Below are 20,421 nucleotides of genomic sequence, written 5' to 3' on the forward strand. Positions count from 1 at the left end.
ATTTCATACCCGAACATATACGATTACATACCGGCAATAATACACACACACAGACACTTTACGCGGCAGAAGCCAACTGTTGCAGGCTACAGGGAAAAGATTGCGCCTAATCGCGCAGCAACGAGCACTGCCCTGCCGGCCTGCATAGCATTGCATTCGTGCACAAATTCAAATTTGAAAAGAAATCGAATTCAAAGCCATGCACAAATACACACGAGTGTGTGTGTGAATATACGAGTGCATAGGCACAGCAACGAATAACAACAAAAAAGCGTAGACAATAAATAGAAATCTCAACAAATCAGAGGCGAGAGCAAGAGTCTCAACATGTAGGGGCATTTAGGGGGAAAAGCGGTGGTGGTGGTGGTGGTTTCGTGTCATGGCGGAGGGAATGCGCTGCGGTGAAGGGATTGCAGTGCGACCGGCCACCCGCCAACTACAAATCGACATCAATAATTCGCTTTTATTGAGTGTTTTTCGAGCAATAAAATCGCTTTTAGTGTTTTATGAAACACACAAAAGCCAAGGCTCGTAAAAAATTCAGTCAAAAACTACATATGAATTTATATGTCGATCAGCAGACAACAACAGCAACAACAAAAACGCTAGAAACAATTTAAAAACACAAAACCATCAAATGAACATAAAAAAATTAAAAGAAAATGTGTGAGCTGAAGCAAAAAAATAAATAAATCTGAAGGCAAAAGGGCGAAGTGCTGGAAAAAAGAAAGCATAGCAAGTGTTGGCTTAGAAGCGGAAGAAAGCGGCTGCGAGCGTTGCCGACTAATCGCTCTGTGTTGACAAACACAACAGACAAAAGTGGGCATTAGATGTGGTTGATTTTATGGCAAGCATTGGTACTCGTCTAACACTTTCGGTGGGATTACCTCTTGTAGGGGATTGTAAGGGACATTTTGGGTAGAAATGGTTTTCTTAGAAGCTGGGTTTTTTCGATGCTACTCATTAGCAAAACATGATAAAAGCACATTCAATTAAAATTTTGTATTGAAAGTAAAATAAATATTAAAATGGATGCATGAGGAGCAACCTACATACATACATACGTACATATAAGTCTGCAAGTTGCGGTCCAGTGTAAGGAGTGCTATCTAAAACTTAATATTTTTAGGTGAAGTAATATTTTTTCACGGAGCTTGTGGCAGGTTAGAGCTACTGCTCTTAGACAGAGTTCACTCGATGGCAGCCGATGCCCATTGGATGTCCTGGACCGATTTACGCCGTCCAGTCTCAATATCTTTTTGATGTATTTCATGGGTTTCGAATGCTAAAAATAAATGTTCGTGAATTTGTTTCTAATAACATAAATTAAATATTTTATCTAATTTTTCAAGATATCAGATATAAGTATTTGACACGAATTTGGTGAAAATTTCAAATTTGGTGAAAATTTCAAACTTTGTTAAAATTTAGTCATCTCTCTAAATAAAACTCTCCAGCGTTGTCAGAACAACCTCAAGGTGAAGACCAAAATAAACAAGGCTGAGCTAAAAAAGAAACGACAGGAGCTTTGTTCTGATAACTTCGAGCTTATTTATTCTAAATAGTCCCTTTTAGCTTCGATACATTGTTTTGCGCCGCGATCTAAACGATTTTGGAAAGAGTATTTCAGGCCATTAACCGGAATGTCCTTCAGGATATCGGTACAAGCCTTTTGGATGGTTTCTACGGACGCAAAACGTTTTCCTTTCATGGCCAAATGCAATTTTCCGAATAAGTATAAGTCACAGTGAGCCATAACAGGCGAATATGGAGAGTGATTGATGGCGACGGTGGTTAAAATGCGATTTTTAGTAAAAAACTCAGTCACAAGAGTGGATAGATGGTATGGTGCATTATCATTCAATAACCGCCAGTTTCCTCCTTCGCGGTATTCAGGGCGAATTCGACGAATGCGATGCATGAACGCTTCTAAACGCCAAGATATAAAATTACATTGACGGTTTGGCCCGTTGGCACGAACTGTTTGTGGACAATTCCCTTGGAATCGTAAAAACAAATGAGCATCGATTTGATTTTTGACTTCTCCAAACGAGATTTTTTGGGTGGTGGCTCGTCTGGGGCCTTCCATTCGGCACTTTGACGCTTAGTTTCTGGTTCATGTTGGAAACACCACATTTCGTTCCCAGTTACAATGTTTCAAACTAAGTGTTCGTATTTTCTTGTCTCTTTAGTGAGGCCTTTCGAATGTTGAATTCTGAGGAATTTTTGGTCCTCAGTTAACTTGTGCGGAATGAAACTTGCACAGACCTTTCGTAAGATATTCAACTCCGATTCCATGAATTTCAATGATGATTTCGGTTATTTTTGATAAATTTTCGAACAATTTCGATGGAGTTTTCGGTGATTAAACCAGTCATGAACTCTGCCACGAGATAGACAATCATCGCCATCAACTTTTTTCAGGAATTCAAATGTTTCGCTAAACGTTTTACCGATTTAAAAAAAAAATTAATATTTGCTCTTTGTTCGAAACTCATTTTTGTACCGATGACACAAACATACTGAGACTTTAGGCCTAATAACTTAGCTTCCACTAAACCTAGTGCGCCCAAACTTTCACTGCAAGTCAGCTAGGGATGTAACTTCCAACGCACTATCTCACTAAAAAGATGGCGCCATCAACAACATTTTTATGACGCCAATCTTGTTTATTTTGGACTTCTCCTTGTAGATTAATGTAACTAGAAAACCTATCCCAACCTGTCCAGATGCACAAAAAAGTGGTCGAAATCTTAAGCGCAATCAGCAAAGTGCGGGTCACTCGCAAGAAAATACTGAATGGATTCCATTTCGCCCTCATCTCTACTGCCTCTACAGATATTGGTATAAAGATTCCGCTTCTATTGGCTGAATTATCAATAGTGAGGTGTCCCATTAAAGGCAAAGAAAATAATTTTCGCTTTGAGTTCATTTGAGTTTCGTTGTCAAAACGGGCATGCAACTTCTCAGGCGCCCAAATTTGTTAATCTGCTAGTAGCTGCTCCTGCCGTCTCCTCATGGTGAAAAGAATTGAGAAGGTGTTCTCTCTAACAGACTATTATTCTCTGCTCTATTGTTATGCTCTGGGCGAATTTGACAAAATCAGCTGATGGACTGACGTAGGAGAGGATATGGTTACAAAAAAACTTAGATTGTGTGGGTGATATACGAAAAAAATAACTAAAAAAGTGCGTGTAGCGTAGTACACATAACAGAAGTGAAACTTTCAAGGCAGAAAAAGCAAGAGGGAGAGACCCGAGAGAGAATGAGAGAGAGAGAGAAAGAATATATATCTAAATAAATTCACAACATTTGCAGAGAATACAAATAGACAAAATTTACAAAAAACGGAGAAGGGTCGACAGGTGTAGGTAAACGTCGGACACAAACCGTGGCAACGCTCGGAGTAGTGCACGTTAATCACTCGCACAAACGCCGCGATTCCAGGACCACAGCAACGGCACAAATTACCGCAAGGCAATACCAATAAATCCCACGTCGGAATGCATAGCACTTTATAGTACGCAAAAGCACTAACCAGGAAACGGAAATAAACGCCAAAAAGTAGGCACCCAAAAACAACGCCTAAAAAATTGGGAACAAAAAACGTCCCAAACAGAAGGCACCAAGAAAATAAAACGCCAACAAACAAGTGCCAAAAAGTAGGCAGTGTTATTTCTCCCTAGAAATTAGCAACCACAAGGAAAAACTCAGGAAAAATAGCCTAAAGTGTATCTAAGATACATATATGGTATAGCTCTCTCTCTCCTTTTCTTCTACGTTATATCTTTTTCCCCTCTCGTGGAACGAAAATGCCCAAAACGCTGCATGACCTTGAAATTTTACTCTCCATTCTCGCTCGTCCATCGACACCTAAGAAGTTTCACTTCAAAAAACAATATAATGTCACTTCGTTGCCGTCTGAACAACGACTGATTGGACGAGTGTGTGAATACATAAATCCCCTGTATCATAGTAGCCGAAGTTCTTCTCACAGTTTTCTTTTGCACCATTGTTAAAGAACAACCCTTGTAAATTTATCATCCTTGCCGTCTCCTCAACTTGTGAGGACAGATAACCCCAAGAGAGGTTTTTTATTACACCTAATTCCTTAAGCTCTATCCCATACCCTTTTCTTACACATTTAACTGCATTCTTCATTTTCTGTAACCCCACTATGTCGCAGAATCTAGTGCAGGTTCCGTAGCTGAAGAAATTTTAGTGATATTTCATACACTGAAACATTTCTGGTTAGTCGTTACTGATCGAAGTGTCTTGATTGCCGCCTGATTGTCTACACTTTCGGAAGAGCCAGTTCCATCATGCCTACATTCTTTTCCCTTCATGACAATTGCACAGATCTCCGTATAAAAAACACTACAGTTTTCAAGCCACCATAGCCGAATGGGTTGTGCGTGATTATCATTCGGTAGAGCTCGGGATCGAAATCCACAGTGGGCATAAAACACAAAACTGATAGAAAAAGTTTTATTTTCTAATAGCGGCCACCCCTCGACAGACAATGGCAAACCTCAGAGTGTATTTTTGTCGTCAAAAAGTTAATTTAAAAAAAGCAATCTGCCTTTCGGAAGCAGCATAAAGCTGTATGTTCCTCCCTCCAGGAAGGGGAAGCTAAGTCAAATACCCAACAAAAGGCATACGCTCAATTTTCAAGAAGTCTGTACGTTTCTCATATTGAGAATTGTTTGAAGAATACGTCAAATTCTGTGTTCATTTTTCAAGGGGCTATTAAGTTTGAAACCTCTCCTTCGCTTTGAAAGAAATGAGATTCCTCTCCTGCCAGATATCTGTAATCAGGCACTCACATTCTTATGCTCCATTTTAATCCTATTTAAGATGGACGTGTGCCCTTGATTCTTCATCCTGGATCTCTCCAGCCTATTATATGCGCTAAGCCGTGGGCTAAGAACGTCTGCAGAACATATCGAATAAATAGTCATGGACAAAATGTTATGGTCACCCCAGATTGTGCCATCAAGCCCAAACGATTAGGAGAGTGGAGAAACAGAGGATTGAGTGAGTATTACTGGAGTTTTGCCGAGTTCCTCTATGAGTTTATACATGGTGCTTATTAGCGCATAAGGTGTGTTAGTGTAGATCTGTGTGGTACCCCTAAACATCTTTGGATAAAATTATTGAAGCTTGTGGCTCTGTGAGTCATGGAGTCGCTCTTCTGAGAAGGCTTCGGTGAAGCGAAACGGCTGCGTAGCCGTCATGTTTATATAGTACAAGGATAATACAGATTACAAGATATGACCATCCAAAGCAATATTTTGAGGCTAACTGCGACTGCTACGTCATCGAGGATTCGCATCAGAACTCTACCCGCTCTTTTCACACGTACGATTATTCTTATGTTCGTCCATTCAGTCGGTTTTCAGACGGCAATACAATAGTATGAGTAGTGGCTGCATACATTGTTTTTTTAACACCAATACAATCTCAGTTTTATGATAAACAAATCGGCGTCAAATCCCATATGACGTTAGCAAATCAGCTGATTCCTTCAACTACGCTGAGAGCCGGTTAACGGTCTGAAGCCTTCTGAACTCTTTTCACCACGCTTGTGGTAAGCACACAGACACGCCTTAATGTTATCATTTCATAAGCCTTTTGAGAGATACGGTGATCAGCTCGGCAAATGAAATGAAAAACAAAAGTACAGCTGGCTGTATACCTGCGGGATTGAATTTAAATGGAGGTGGCTTAAGCACATTTTTTTATAATTTTGATCACTCCGCTCGGGAGCATAGGGCCTCGACAAGACTCTTCCATGGTACACGATTCTGGGCTGTTGTTTTTGCGTCGTCCCATGTGATATCGGCAGCTGCTAGGTCACGTTAGGTTAGGTTAAATGGCAGCCCTAGCTTAGGCACACTTGGACAAATATTCAAAAATTCGTCCGTTGTGATGGGGAGAGGAGAAAGGAGAGAAGCTCTAGCTATCGCAAAATTGACTTTCGCCTGGAGATTTGCGAACTCGCCCATACTGTGTGCATTCGCTCGAGCGCCGTCCTTGCTTTGTTTAGCCTGCAGTTGACATCTTCACCTGCTTCGCCGTGTGTCGTGATAGTGCAGCCGAGATAGCAGAAGCTTTCGACAAATTCCACTGGGCACCCGTCAACCATTATAAGTTTTGCTTTATTGCGGATGACTCTCATAGCATTGGTCTTGGCGATGTTGACCGCCAGTCCGATAGTGTGAGAGAGGAGGCAAATGTCATCGGCAAAGTCCAGATCCTCAAGATGTATGGTGAAGGTAGGTAGGTAAGATGGCAAGAGTACCACAAGTACACTTCAAGTAGTACTTACGTGCCGTTTTGATACCATAATGTGGACCACTACCTGTGAAAAGATTTAGGGAGGAGAAAAACCGTCTACAGCCATCCTGTGCTGTTGATGTAGTGGAGCAGAGAAAAGGGATCTAGGCTGGAGAATTTCTTCAAGTCATCCCCAAAGGGCACGCTAAGGAATCTCAAGCGCCTAGCAACCAGAGCTGGCCATGTCTGGTGAAACTCCATAACATTAATTGGCTAAATCACTGAACTGCTGTCTGTTTTAGGAGGATTTTGCTTGAATATTTCAGGAAATGCTTTTCTCAATGAAAGAAAAGTAGAAGTAGAAACTACCTATTCGGCATGTTTTTATACTATGGCATTCGCTGCAGAGAAGAAAGCGGGCTATTTTGAATAAAATAAATGTGTTTTGACAAAAATCATAGTTGTGTTCTTATTTTTTGTTTTTTCTTAAAAAGTCTGGTTTACTTTCTGTCAGAAAATCATGGTTTCGATTTTATTGTTTTTTTTTTTTATTTATTTTTGTTTTTCTTAAAAATTCCCCTTTACTTTGGAAAGTGCCTTGCATTAGTTCACATATTTCCCCATAATCATCAATGACACTTTTTTTGTTTCATATCTGAGGTGAATTTTTGCTCCAACTGCTGTGGAGACAAGCTCTCTCCCCTCTTTCCTGCCGTTTTAATTGAATGCAAGCCGGTAAAGTACGAAGTAAGAACGTATACAAGTATGAAGTATGTACATACATATGTACGCATGTATATGCATGCGTTAATGTTTGTATGTACGCGTGCACGTATACTTGTAAGAGTAGTAAGTGTTGCAATCAACTGGAGCTGCATGAAGGAGCCTATTAAAAATTTAACGATCCAACAAATTACTGCACATCATCAAAATCAGACAAATAAAAATAGATGCAACAACAACAATATCAACATCAACCACACATAAAATTATATTTTAGCAGTCAGCATCAACAAGTTGAAGCAAATAACACGATCAATTTGGATTGTGCGACAGTAAAGTAGAGGAAACTAAAAATACACGCAAGAGCACACACACACACACACACGCATAAACAAAAAATGTATGAGGCCGTCGGCCTGGTAATGTTATGGGAAGCGCGACTGTTTGAGGAAACGAAAAGGCGGCAAAGCACATTATTATCAAAATGATTTAAGAGCAGCAGCAGTCACCGAATATCAAACATACAAATATATTAAAAGACGCACTCACACACACATACACACGTACATGCATGCTTGCATACTCGTAAATAAGTAAGTGCTGCCAAAGTTTCACAGCAGCAGGCAGCAACAACAAAAAGTGCGACAATGTTGTGATTATGTCGGCGTTAACTGTCGCTGCTGCTGCTCTTGATCCCCTTGATCGTGGAGAGTCGCATCTGTGGTGGTGGTGGTGGGGTGTTTGGTGTTAGTAAATTAATTAGTAAACGTTTTATTGTAAGAATTATCAAATATTTAATAATGACGAAAACGTGTAAATGTGTGAACTAAAAATAAGCAGTCGTTCGGTTAAAAATATCAACATTTAGTTATAAATCAAAAAGGAGGAAGAAATTTTTAAAATTTCTGAGCTAAATTTAGTGGGCTTGCGATGTGGTGAAAAGAGCAAACTGGAGAGAGTAAATACGGTTTCTAATATGATTGTGTAATTTTTTAATTTTCAAAAACTGTGCGAGCCAGTTTGTTCCTCTCAAACTAATTTTTAATGAATCTTTAGCTTCTGAACTTTTTATCAACCATTAAAAAATGACAACTATTAACCCAAATTTCAAAAGTAGCAAAAAGATCGGAATAATCAAGGCCCATTTCGAAGCTTTCCACTATACACACCAACTTTTCGAAGGAATTGTAAAAGAATAGATGTATATATATGTACTTTAGAAATGCTGGGAAACTGTTTCAGTAATGATATTCTAAAGAAAACTGCCGCTTAAGAGTGGCATGAGTGCTTCATAATAGATCATGAATCCATCCAGGATGACGATGGCTAACGTAGTGGCAGGCCCTCGACATCGAAAGTTAATGAAAACATCAATGAAATAAAAGAAAACTTGATAAATGAGCTGTCAGAGAACCTAAACATTCATTATGGATCCATTCAGGGCATTTTCTTTAAGATTTGAGCTTGCGCCGTGCAACTTCTGTCCCAAATAACCTGAATTTCATGCCAAAAAGGGGCCGCGTTGATGCGCAAAAGATCCGGCATCCAATCTCAACATTCAGCAAACGCATCTTAATTGAAGACGAGACGTGGACCAAGACCAAAAAAAAACCAAGTTGTTTTAAACCAACAAACACGAATTTATGAAAGTCAGACAGTTAATAGTAACTATTATTTAAGAGAAAGAGAAAGAGAGAGAGAGAGATAGAGAAAGACGTTATGAGACGTTTACTTGAAGCAATTCGCCAAAAAGAAAGGATTTATGAGAAAACAATTCGTCGATTTTGCAACATGAGAGTGAACCGTCGCATAGTGCCATTATTATTCGTGAATTTTTGTCCGAGAACGAAGCGAATACCATCCAACACCCATCGATATGGCTGATATGGCTAACTGCGTTTCTTTTCTATTTGAACGAATCGAAAAACCACTAAGGGGAACCACTTTGGTGTTTTAACAGCCGAAAGGAAGTACTGGAAAAAGACGACTCTGATGGCTCTAACGAAAATAGAGTTCCGGAAATGTTTTGAGAGCTCGACCAAAGGCTGGCATTGCAGTTGATGGGGAGTACTTTGAAGTCGATATTATCACTTTTGAGGAATAAAATTGTATTTTGAATTTACCGTACATAAAGTATTAAGAACTTTTTGATTAAGGTGGTATTCTGGCAATTGTATTTACGTTTACTCTGTCAACGTTGTCTTGATTTATACCGCGAAAATATTTATAACTTCTGCATTCGATTTACATGCACTGCCAATCCCATTTAGGTCGTTTGGGTAGGAGATCGAAAAATGAGTTGGGGGAATCCGTTGCTTAAGTTTACAAAAATTTTTGTTTTTCATGTCATAAACTCGTTCAGTTACATTCTAAAAGTACTGTTACCCCATACTTCCTCGTCAAACTAAGAACGAAATATCCATATGCTCGTATCTGAAGTTTTATCGCCGTATACTATGGGTGGGCCATGAAAAATTTTCTTTTTGAATCGGCTATAAAAAAAACTTAACAATATTTTTTCAAACTTTTTTTTTTTATTTTGAAGCTTGAACATTTTCATTTATGAATGAAAAATAATATCGTTCAAATGACTGCCACAACTGGCTTTACAGTAGGCCATTCGATCAACCCAATTTTTAAGCACATTTTCGATTGTTTGGGCTCCAATTTCATGAATGGCAACTTCGATTTCGTGTTTTAAAGCATCAATCGTCTCTGGATGGTTCGCATAGCACTTGTCCTTAACGGCTCCCCACAAAAAATAGTCCGAAGGGCTTAAATCACAGCTCCGAGGAGGCCAATTGATATCGGAATTTCGGAAGATTATTCGGTTTTCAAAAACGGTAGCCAAAATTTCGAGTGCAAATTGATTTTGCCATTGACATGTCGTACAGACTTACTCAAACCAAATCATCCATATTCATATGTAACATTGTAGCTCAAAAAAGATATTAATAAATTTTTTTTTTGCAGCGGCCGAAAATTCGACCAATAATAATACAAACTGTAAGCAGTAAATTTTATTCAACTTCAATTCAATTTCATTTCTATATGTAGTAGATATGTATATCACCACAATGATTATCTTAACAAATACCAAGAATATCTGTATAGGAGAAAGTTTGTTTGGAATTCCTGAGTTCAAAACTCATTTTGTTTAATTTTTGAATAAAATATGTCAATGCGTCAATGTCACGATGTGAGATTTAAGTTTGTATGGGAGGTCTCACGCCTCTTTTCCAATAACTAATGCTTTTCGTCTTAAGCTCGGCAATTGTAATTTATGTAACTGTATGAAATTTCAGCACCAGAGTAAAGCTAAAGGCTGATTTTTTAAGAGCTATAGAAAAGTTTTTTATAAAAACACACGTAAAATTCAGAAAAATGCATGAAGTTTTTATTTAAATCAGTCCATATAATTTAATGTTTGAAGATTTTTTCATGCAAATGTTGACCGCAACTACGCTTCAAATGGCCCATCCGCTTAGTCCAATTTTGGCATACTCTTATATAAATGGTACTCACATATAAATGCTTTAATGTTGTCTTCCAATGCGTTAATTGAAGCAGGCTTGTCTGAATAGACATGAGCTTTAACATAGCCCCACAAAAAATAATCTTAAGGCGTTATATCGCACGATCTGGGTGGCCAATTGACAGGTCCCGAACGTGAAATAAAATGTTCACCGAACTCGCCTCTCAACAAGTCCATTGTTACGTGTGCTGTGTGGCATGTGGCACCGTCTTGCTGAAACCACATGTCATGCAAGTCAAGCTCTTACAATTTGGGGAAAAAAAAGTTGGATATCATTTCACGGTAGCGCTCACCATTCACAGTTACGTTACGATTCGCAGCATCTTTGAAGAAGTACGGTCCAATGATACCTCCAGCCCATAAACCGCATCAAACTGTGACCCTTTCTGGATACATTGGTAGCTCTTGCAATTCTTCTGGCTGATATTCACTCCAAAATCGACAAGTCCGCTTATTTACGTACCCATTGATCCAAAAATGAGCTTCGTCGCTGAACACAATTTTTCGATAAAAAAGTGGATCTTCGGCCAACTTTCCAAGAGCCCATTCACAAAAAATTTTGCGTTGTGGTAGGTCGTTCGCCTTCAATTCTTGCACCAGCAGGCTTCACACCTAAATCCTTTCGCAAAATTATCCACGTTGTTGAGTAACAGAGGCCCAATCGCTGGCCGATACAGCTGCGATATTTTCTTCAGTTCGCACTCTACGTAAGCGTGTTAGTGGTTTGACGTCCAATAATGTACATTTGGTTCTAAATTTAGTCACAATAGCTCGAATAGTTGTTTAAAACAACTGTTTAAACCAACAAGCCAAACAAGCTGTTTAAACCAACTTTAAAGATAATAGCTAAAAAATCACTCGTTATATGAAGGTTTCATTTTGTATAGGAGGTGCTACACCTCCTTTTCCAATGCCCACCAGTTTTCACCACAAGACAGGTACTGGCAATTTGTGTAATTGTATCAAATTACATTTTCTTAGCTTTTGCGTTTCTGGAGAAATGCGAGTTGGAAATTTCAGTGCATATGAGAGGTACCATGGCCTCCTTTAAAATACCTACAACTTTTCACCATAAAAGTACGGTATATACAATTTATGCCTTCGTGCCCAAATTCAGTTCCCCAGTTTAGAGATATATTGGCTTTCACCTTTTTGGTCTATATGTCAGATTATCAGAAGTCATATCGATACATTAAATTAGGGGTTTAAATATTTTAGTGTCATATATAATAATTATGACGATGATATGACAACGACGAGCATGCACTGGAGTTTTTTGTAGGTATTGCAACGATGTCCAAAAACACATTCACTTATGCATTAAGGTATCCATGTAATTGCAAAGCGGAAACCTTCGAGGAGAACAACTGTTAACCACTGCCTATGTTCAACATGCAAATTTCCACTTTTTCCAGTACTTTTTTTTTTTTTTTTGTACATAGTACATCTAATATCATTCGCAAAAACAACTTACGCCCCTCTGTGAACACTGAACTGGAATCACTTAAATGCCGTCGGCAAATTGTTACATTTCCATGGAATGAGCAGTAAAAAGTATTTAGCTGGAAATAAAAGTATTAGTGCTTATCTAATTGCACTTGTAAGCAGACTACATTACTTTTTTTTTGTTTTTATACGCAAGTATGTATATGCCTATGAAAGTGTGTATGTATGTAGATATTGAACTAAAGAAACAGATTTCCTGTTTCAATCGAACGCCAATTGAAAAACAGATATTTGAATGTTTATGCAGAAGAAACGAAACACAAAAAAACGTCCAAGAATGTATGGATATACGATTAAATGTAGCCATCAACATTTATATGCACATACATACATACATACACATCATATGTGTACGTAAATTGCACAAGTGTGCATATATAAATATTCGCACAATTACAGGTAGTTAAGAACGAAATGAATGCGCGCCCCATCCATACACTTTTGTTTATTCGCATGCATGATTTATTTATAAGCGCATTTGTAGTTGTATGTTTCACATGTGAAAAACTTGCCGCCTCAGCCAACAAAAGCACAACAACCAAACAATAACAAAAAAAACAAAAAAAATTAACGAAAGGTAAAAAAATAACAACAAAAAACATTAAATGTTTGCAAATTTATTGCAAAACTGACAGCTCCTCAGCGCTTTTAACCCAACCCAACCGTCAAAGCAACGGCAGCAAGCAAGCAGCGCTGCACCGGCGCGACAACAACAGAGCGCCAACAAATCTCTAACGGTGAGCGTGGTACCGAGCGAGAGCGAGAGTGAGAGGAGTGCATATTACCAAGGCAAAAAAAAAAACACCAAAAAACAAACAAATGAAGGCAGCAATAATTACCACTGCAGCAAAAATCTCGAAAGAACGAAGTCCAATGAAGAGAAGTAAGAAAACTAAACTATACAACAACACACACACACACACACTTGCTGCACACGTACGAATACCTCACCCTCTTCGTACATTTCCGCCACATGGACGACGTAGCGAAACAAATGATTTATTATGAATGAAACTTGAAATCGGCAAAAAATTGCGTCGAATAATAGAACAACAGCAGCAACAAAAATGAGTACAGCGTCAAGCTCCCAATAGAGCGGCAGCAGCGGCAGTGCGTGAAAGCAGAAATAATGCAATGCGAGCAAAGGGGAAATGAGAGTATTGAACAGAGCAAGAAAAGTAAGAGAATAACTGCAAGAGAATAGGGAGGACAGACTTCAAAGGTGTTTCTCTGTGTGGGAGCAGAAAAGTTGAATAAAACGGAGAGGGTATGGTTTAAGTAGGAAAGAGTAATAAAGAGGATGAACACAGCTCTTAACATATACAGATAAAGAGAAAATAATAAATAAGAGTGTTGACTGTACAGACGCAAGGATGAATTCTCTCCACTATGGTGCACACACTCAATATACTATATTAAAAAGAGCGTGGCACAGGCTACAGGTGGAATTTCAAAGGGGTTTTAATGGTATATGTAAATGTGAAATTCTGTTAACGAAGAGTCACGAACAAGAGCAGCGAGTGCAAGTGCTTTGCAGTTGTGTTTTTAAGAGATATTTGAGAAATGCAAATATATTACATATATAACTACAAATATATTATGCGTGAAAAAGAAATGTTGAAATCCAATTAGACTTGCAAATTAACCCTTGTTTGAGTGTTGCCAAATTGAAGGATGTTTGGTAATTAATATACAGTGGGCGCATCGGCGTGAATTGCGTGTAAATTGCTTGTGTGACGTAGTTTTGTTCTGTTTTAATTTATTGCAAAGTGGTGCAGGGCAATAAAAGGGTTTGCATTAAAATCAGACAGATACCTGTAACGGCCATATTTTCCCTGCATCGGCGTCAGTAAATACGAAAACCAAATATTTTTCTGTTTATTAATGTCATAATTTCTATAGGAATTAAAAACAAATAAAATGCTTAAAAAAATGAATTTTGGGGCGAATTTCCGTACTATTTTTGCTTATTATTGTTTATTGTTTCGAAAAATTTTCGAAACTTGTATTCACATAGAAATTATAATAGAACTTCATAACAGGAAAAATTTCAGGGAGATCGGTCAATAACTTTTCGAGTTATCGTGTACGCCTATTCGAAAAATATAGTTTTGAGAAAAACGCGTCTAAAGATTGAATACATGAAAATTCAAACTCTCACAGCGCTCGAACGCAAAGAATATAGTCATTATGGTTGACGATCTATAACACAAGAAATACTTAAATTTACGTTCTAAAATTTTTTTGGCATATTCTGAAAGGATTATATTAACATTTTATGAAAACAATTTTTGTTTTTGGAAATTTTACAGGTATCTGTTCCCTTAACCAACATATTTGCTTAGCTTAACATTTCTGCGCTAGTTTTATTTGAATTTTCGTCATATGAAGAAAAGTTTTTTCCCTTTTTCGTCCGTCCATCTCCCACGAACAAAATTTTCCTCTTCCAAATGTTTTCCTGTGCAAATCGGGACTTAGTAGCAAATTTAAGTGGTGGCGAACTTGACAATTTCTTTCTTCTAAAGTTTTGTTCCCTTTGCAACCAGCTGTTCATTCCATTTATCATTTTCTTGATAAAGAAAAAAGGTAGAAAGCTACGTGTTTTGTTATGTTTAAATACTTTTTTCAGTGGTAGAGAAATAGAAATTGCGGAAGTGCGAAAAAAAGTTACCAATCAGCTGTTATAAGTCGTAAGGAGGATTCACCTTTACTAAATCCACATCTATGGTTCTTCTGAATAATCTCAACTCTCGTTTATTTCGAAACCTTAATCAATTAGAGAGAAGAAACAAGTAGCATAACTGCGACTACCCGAACCAATGCTGGTTTTTTTTTCACAGCTTCAAGGGTTTCAATCATTAGTGCAGGACTTCAATCATTTTTACCATACAAAAATTATAGACATTACACAACAAGATCAGACGAGTAAAGCTGGCCATCCGAGACTCTTCTTATGAGACTCTTCTAGGCTAATTTCTAATAAAATTGACTTGGAAATCAATCTTCAAGTCTTCATCAAACTATTTTTTGAGACTCTTCTAGACTAATTTCGGATTTCCATGCGACTCTCCAAGGCTTCATAAAACTATTTTTAGATTCCTTTGGGACTCTTCCTTCAATCATATACACATTTTTAGAGGCATTTCTGAATTCTTTTTTCCAAGTAAGTGCCCATTTTTCCTTTTCACCAATCCGAAAAACATGCTCCTGTAGGTGTATTCTTATAAATTTCATATTATTATTTTAAAATAAATTTTATTTAATATTGAAATGAAATGAAATTTAAAAAAGTTGAGCCAAGAGGCACCGAGAGATTAAGAGTTACTCAGGCAATCAATCTTTAAATTACGTCATTGAGTTTGGTGTTCACACGCAAAGAATTTAGCTTAGACAATCAGAATTTGACAGCTGGCACCGTTTTGGCGAAACAAATGGCGAAACCTTAACTATCGAACGAATTTTTTAGTTAATATTTAATAGATCTATTCAACTTTCCTAGTCCGTACAATCAAGTTTTGATTGGAACGTGGATATGTGCAGGAAAAGTAAAAGGATGAGCTCCGAGTTCTTCAGATTTTAATGAGGCAGCAGCTACTGCCCCTTGCAGCATTACAACTCAAAGGTCTTTGTGGAAGCTGGTAAATGAAATTTCAATAAGTTTTCTTACAATCGACAACGCTTGCTTTATTATAAGATTCGCAATCTTTGCTTGGGAGGTCAATTCCAACACTTGCTTTTCCTCTTGAATCGAGAACAGCGACTTCACTAGCCTCACTCTAGTATCAGACTTTACCTTTTGATTTGGGTTTTATAATTAGTAGGAGGTTGAATTAGTTTTAAAGCTTTTTTTCGAAGATTTGGCCATCGCTAGCTACAACTTTCGCCCATCTTTCGGGCAATTTCCGGATGCCGTTTCTCCAAAATTCTGGCCGCTGCTTGGCTATCCATGACTCAACCCATATTTTGGTAGCCTCGTACGAGGAGAACCGCTGGTCCGCCAAATCGAGACTCATATGCCGGAACAAATGATAATCGGAGGGAGCTATGTCTGGACTATACGGCGGGTGGGGTAACACTTTCCAGCCAAGCGTTCCAAGGTATTTTTTGACGGGTTGAGCAACATGCGGCCGAGCGTTGTCATGTTGCAAAATAACCTTGTCGTGCCTTTTTACCGTTTCCGGCCGTTTTTCTTTCAATGCCCGGCTTAAACGCATCAATTGCAGTCGGTAACGATCCCCCGTGATTGTTTCGCCCGGTTGGAGCAGCTCAAAATATACGACGCCGACCTGATCCCACCAAATGCAGAGCATGATTTTCTTGCCGTGAATATTCTGCTTGGCCGTCGACGTTGATGCGTGGCCGGGCAAACCCCATGATTTTTTGCGTTTTGGGTTATCGTAGTGGATCCATTCTTCGTCGCCAGTCCCCACCCGATGCAAAAAACCCTTCCGATTTTGTCGCTCGATCAGCAATTCGCACGTAAGGAATCGCCGTTCGACGTCGCGCAGCTTCAACTCGTACGGGACCCAATGTCCTTGCTTTTGGATCATTCCCATCGCTTTTAGACGCTTGCAAACGGTTGATTTATCAACGCCCAATGATTCAGCAAGCTTTTCTTGGGTTTGGCACGAGCCCTCGTTAACCAATTCCCCCAATTCCGCGTCCTCGATTTTTTTGGGCTGGCCAAGACGCTCCTTGTCTTCGGTGTGAAAATCACCACTTTTGAATAGTCGAAACCAGTACTCACATGTTGAAATCGACGGAGTATGGTCTGGGTAGGCCTCCTGCAGCAATTCACGGGCTTGGGCTGTATTTTTTTTTCAAATTGAAGCAGAAAAGCAAAGCTTCCCGCAAATTGCGTTTCGACGGCACGAAAGTTGACATACTTGGAGCACGAAAACACTGCGTTGTTTATATTTCAGCGAAATGACAGATACTGATAAACAAAGCCTAGAGATGAGGCTTTGTCATGAATATATATTCAGTATTGCCAACGCGATAAAGTGATAAATAGCGCCATCTGTGTGTCACCTTTAAAACTAATTCAACCTCCTAATATAATTTTGAAGGAACTAGAGAAAAGTCAAAGCAGTTCATTATAAGAAAATCTATCTGGTTTATTGCATTCAGAGTCAATAATAGGTAACGTTAACCTAAACTGATTTAAAAATTGTATGGAATTTAATAAGAATATCAAAAATTCATCACCAAAAAATTTCACAAAAACTCGAATACGGTTTTTTTGATTGAATTATTATCTTATTTACCTAGGAATATAGACTTTTTGATGAAACTTGCAAGTTCTCTATAGAAGAAGATGAAACCGCCAAACATGTTCTGACATCGCCCCCAACACTGATACATAAGGCCTGTTCGATTCGCCACTTCTGTGCTCGCTATCTCCCTGCTATGCTTACTTGACGAAGAATTTGAGTGCGAAAGCAGCAACGCAGTTATCGAGCAAGAGCCTAGCGAGTATGGTTATACCTCATAAAACTGGTACAACTCAATATAATTTTTGGAATCTCTTTTCCAGCGCTACCGAGATATGTTTACTTATACCAGTTGCTTTATCTATTCGCAACTCGGTAACACTTGGCGAAACGAAGAGGCCTATAAGCGGTACAAACACTTGGGTAAACATATCTTATCAAAGCAGGAAGTAAAACTCAATAAAATAGGACAAATACTAAAATTTATTGAAAAAGTTGGCCTCAGAGAAATACTTGGAATCCAATGAAGGGATACCCCCTTGACTATCTTTCAAGTCGCAGTGCTAAATTCCTCATAATAATAGGCATTTTGAAAAGAAATTGTTTAATAAAATACAGGGTTGGCCATATTAAACTGACCCATGTGATTATTAAAAAAATATGGAAAAAGAAACATTTTTTTGTGTTTCATTGTGAAAAACATTTAATTTAGTTCAAGGAGATTCGTTTACATCACTTTTTGAATATGATATCGCGCAAGTGGTCGCCCTTAGCTCGTATAGCGTAATGTGCCCGTTTTTCGGCGTTTTCCATAGTTTTGGCCAGCGTCTCGGCCGATATGGCGGCTATTTCCCGTCGGATATTTGCCTTAAGTGCGCCTAGTGTTTTTGGCTTGTTGACGTAAACCTTAGATTTCAAATTACAGTAAAAAGTTATAGGGTTACTCAATGGGTCAGTTTAATATGGCCAACCCTGTACACTTTCATTAAAAATTCGTTGTTTTGCTTTTTCTCTATTTGATTTAAATGCCGTATGTCGTTTTTTTTTTGTTTGTCACTTCGTTCTCTCATTGAACGCTTTGCTCTTCTCATTAAACAGACTCCATGGGGCAGAAATGTTCTTAATTGACAATTTGGTTTCCAATAGTCCATAGCTTTATCCTAATGTCACTTTATAACCACTCAGTTATACATTTTTTAAATTCTGTCTCATGTGAAAAGTTGCTACAATTTCTCAATGATTCACGTAGCCATTAAGCCGAAAATGGGCCTCATCACTATACACCATAAGTTGGCCTGAGCGCGCGATGAACACTTTTCATAGAGTGTCGATTTTCGTCGTCATACAATACAATACGGTTTGTTAAGGTTGTTGAGGCGTAAGTCTTTCCATGATGAAATGTTATTGAATATTGAAAAAAAATTATGTATTTATTTTGACAGTGGACACGCGTGATCTGCCAAAAAAACTCTATTGGAAAAAGTACCTCCAATCAGATTACTCAGTATGATCACCCTGAGCACATAAAGTATGAGGCACAATTTTTCTAATAAATCTAAATTTTTTGATTTCTTAAAATTTTCATATTTTCTTTTAATTTTTTTTTAATACGTAGAGCTCATTTCAGGCTGATATACTCTGAGCGCGCAGAATATGCTTACTGGATTATATAATATGTGAAAATAGTAGATATAGGAATATTTTATAAATATGAATATATGAAAAAAATGTTATGCTAAATGAAAAAGCGTGAAATAAATTTAAAATATCAGTCGAAAGTCTCTGTTGAAAGCGCTGCGTAATTAAAAACATAATTAAAATTTAATATTTAAAAATTAAAAAAAGAAAAAGTTGTATTTAAAAAAATTTTATGTATAAAAAACATTGTCTATAAAAAAATTTATATAAAAGAAAATATTATAAATTTTTTTTAATTATTAAAATACGCATAAAAAATTCTAAATTTTTTATATATATTAAAATATGCATAAAAAAAGATACATTTTTTTTTAATTATGCAAATATGCATAAAAAAAATTATAAATTTTTTTATAAATATACATCTTTTATAATTTTTTTATATAATTTTTTTATAGACAATCTTTTTATGCATACAATTTTTTTTTAATTTAATTTTTAAATTTTCTTGTTAAATATTTTTTTAATTACGCGGCGCTTCCAACAGAGACTTCCGACTGATATTTTAAATAAATAAATTTCTTATATTGTAATTTTTTCTTTGTTTAATTTTACATTATTTTTAATATCCGACTGATATTTTAAATAAATACATGTTTTATAATTTTTTTTTAATTTTACATAATTCTTATAAATTGTTATAATATAAAATATTTTTTTTTAATTTTTAAATAAAAATTTTTTTTTAATTTTTGTAATAAAAAATAAAATTTTAATTTTTTTCATTACAAAAAAAATTTAAATTTGTTTAATATAAAATTAATTTTTTTATGCATAAAATTTTTTTCAAATTTTATTTTTAAATTTTCTTGTTTATTATTTTTTTTAATTACGCGGCGCGTCCAACCGAGACTTGCGACTGATATTTTAAATAAATAAATTTTTTATAATTTTTTTTTTAATTTTATATAATTCTTTTAAATTGTTATAATATAAAAAAATTTTTTTATTTTTTCAATAAAAAATATTTTTTTAATTTTTTTAATAAAAAATAAATATTTTAATTTTTTTAATTACAAAAAAATTTTAATTTGTTTAATATAAAATAAATTTTTTTATGCATAAAATTTTTTTTAATTTAATTTTGAAATTTTCTTTTTAATTATTTTTTGAATTACGCGCTTCTAACAGACTTTCGACTGATATTTTAAATAAATAAATTTGTTTTAACTTTTTTTTTTATTTTATATTATTTTTTAATATAAAATAATTTTTTAATAAAAAATACATTTCTAATTTTTTCAATATAAAATTAAAAAAAAAAATTTAAAAAATTCAATAAATATTTAATTTGTCTCCATGTATTTACCTTCAACATTTTCAAATTTTCACTTGCAGCACCCAAAAGCCCTTCAACAGCATAAGGGTTAAAGGCGGCGACAGCCCAACATTTTAACCGGCTTTTACACAAACACACTGAAACTTGCAGACACACGCACACTGTTTGAACATTTCTTAGCTTCACAC

Source organism: Anastrepha obliqua, chromosome 5, assembly GCF_027943255.1.
Source record: "Anastrepha obliqua isolate idAnaObli1 chromosome 5, idAnaObli1_1.0, whole genome shotgun sequence".
Taxonomy (NCBI): domain Eukaryota; kingdom Metazoa; phylum Arthropoda; class Insecta; order Diptera; family Tephritidae; genus Anastrepha; species Anastrepha obliqua.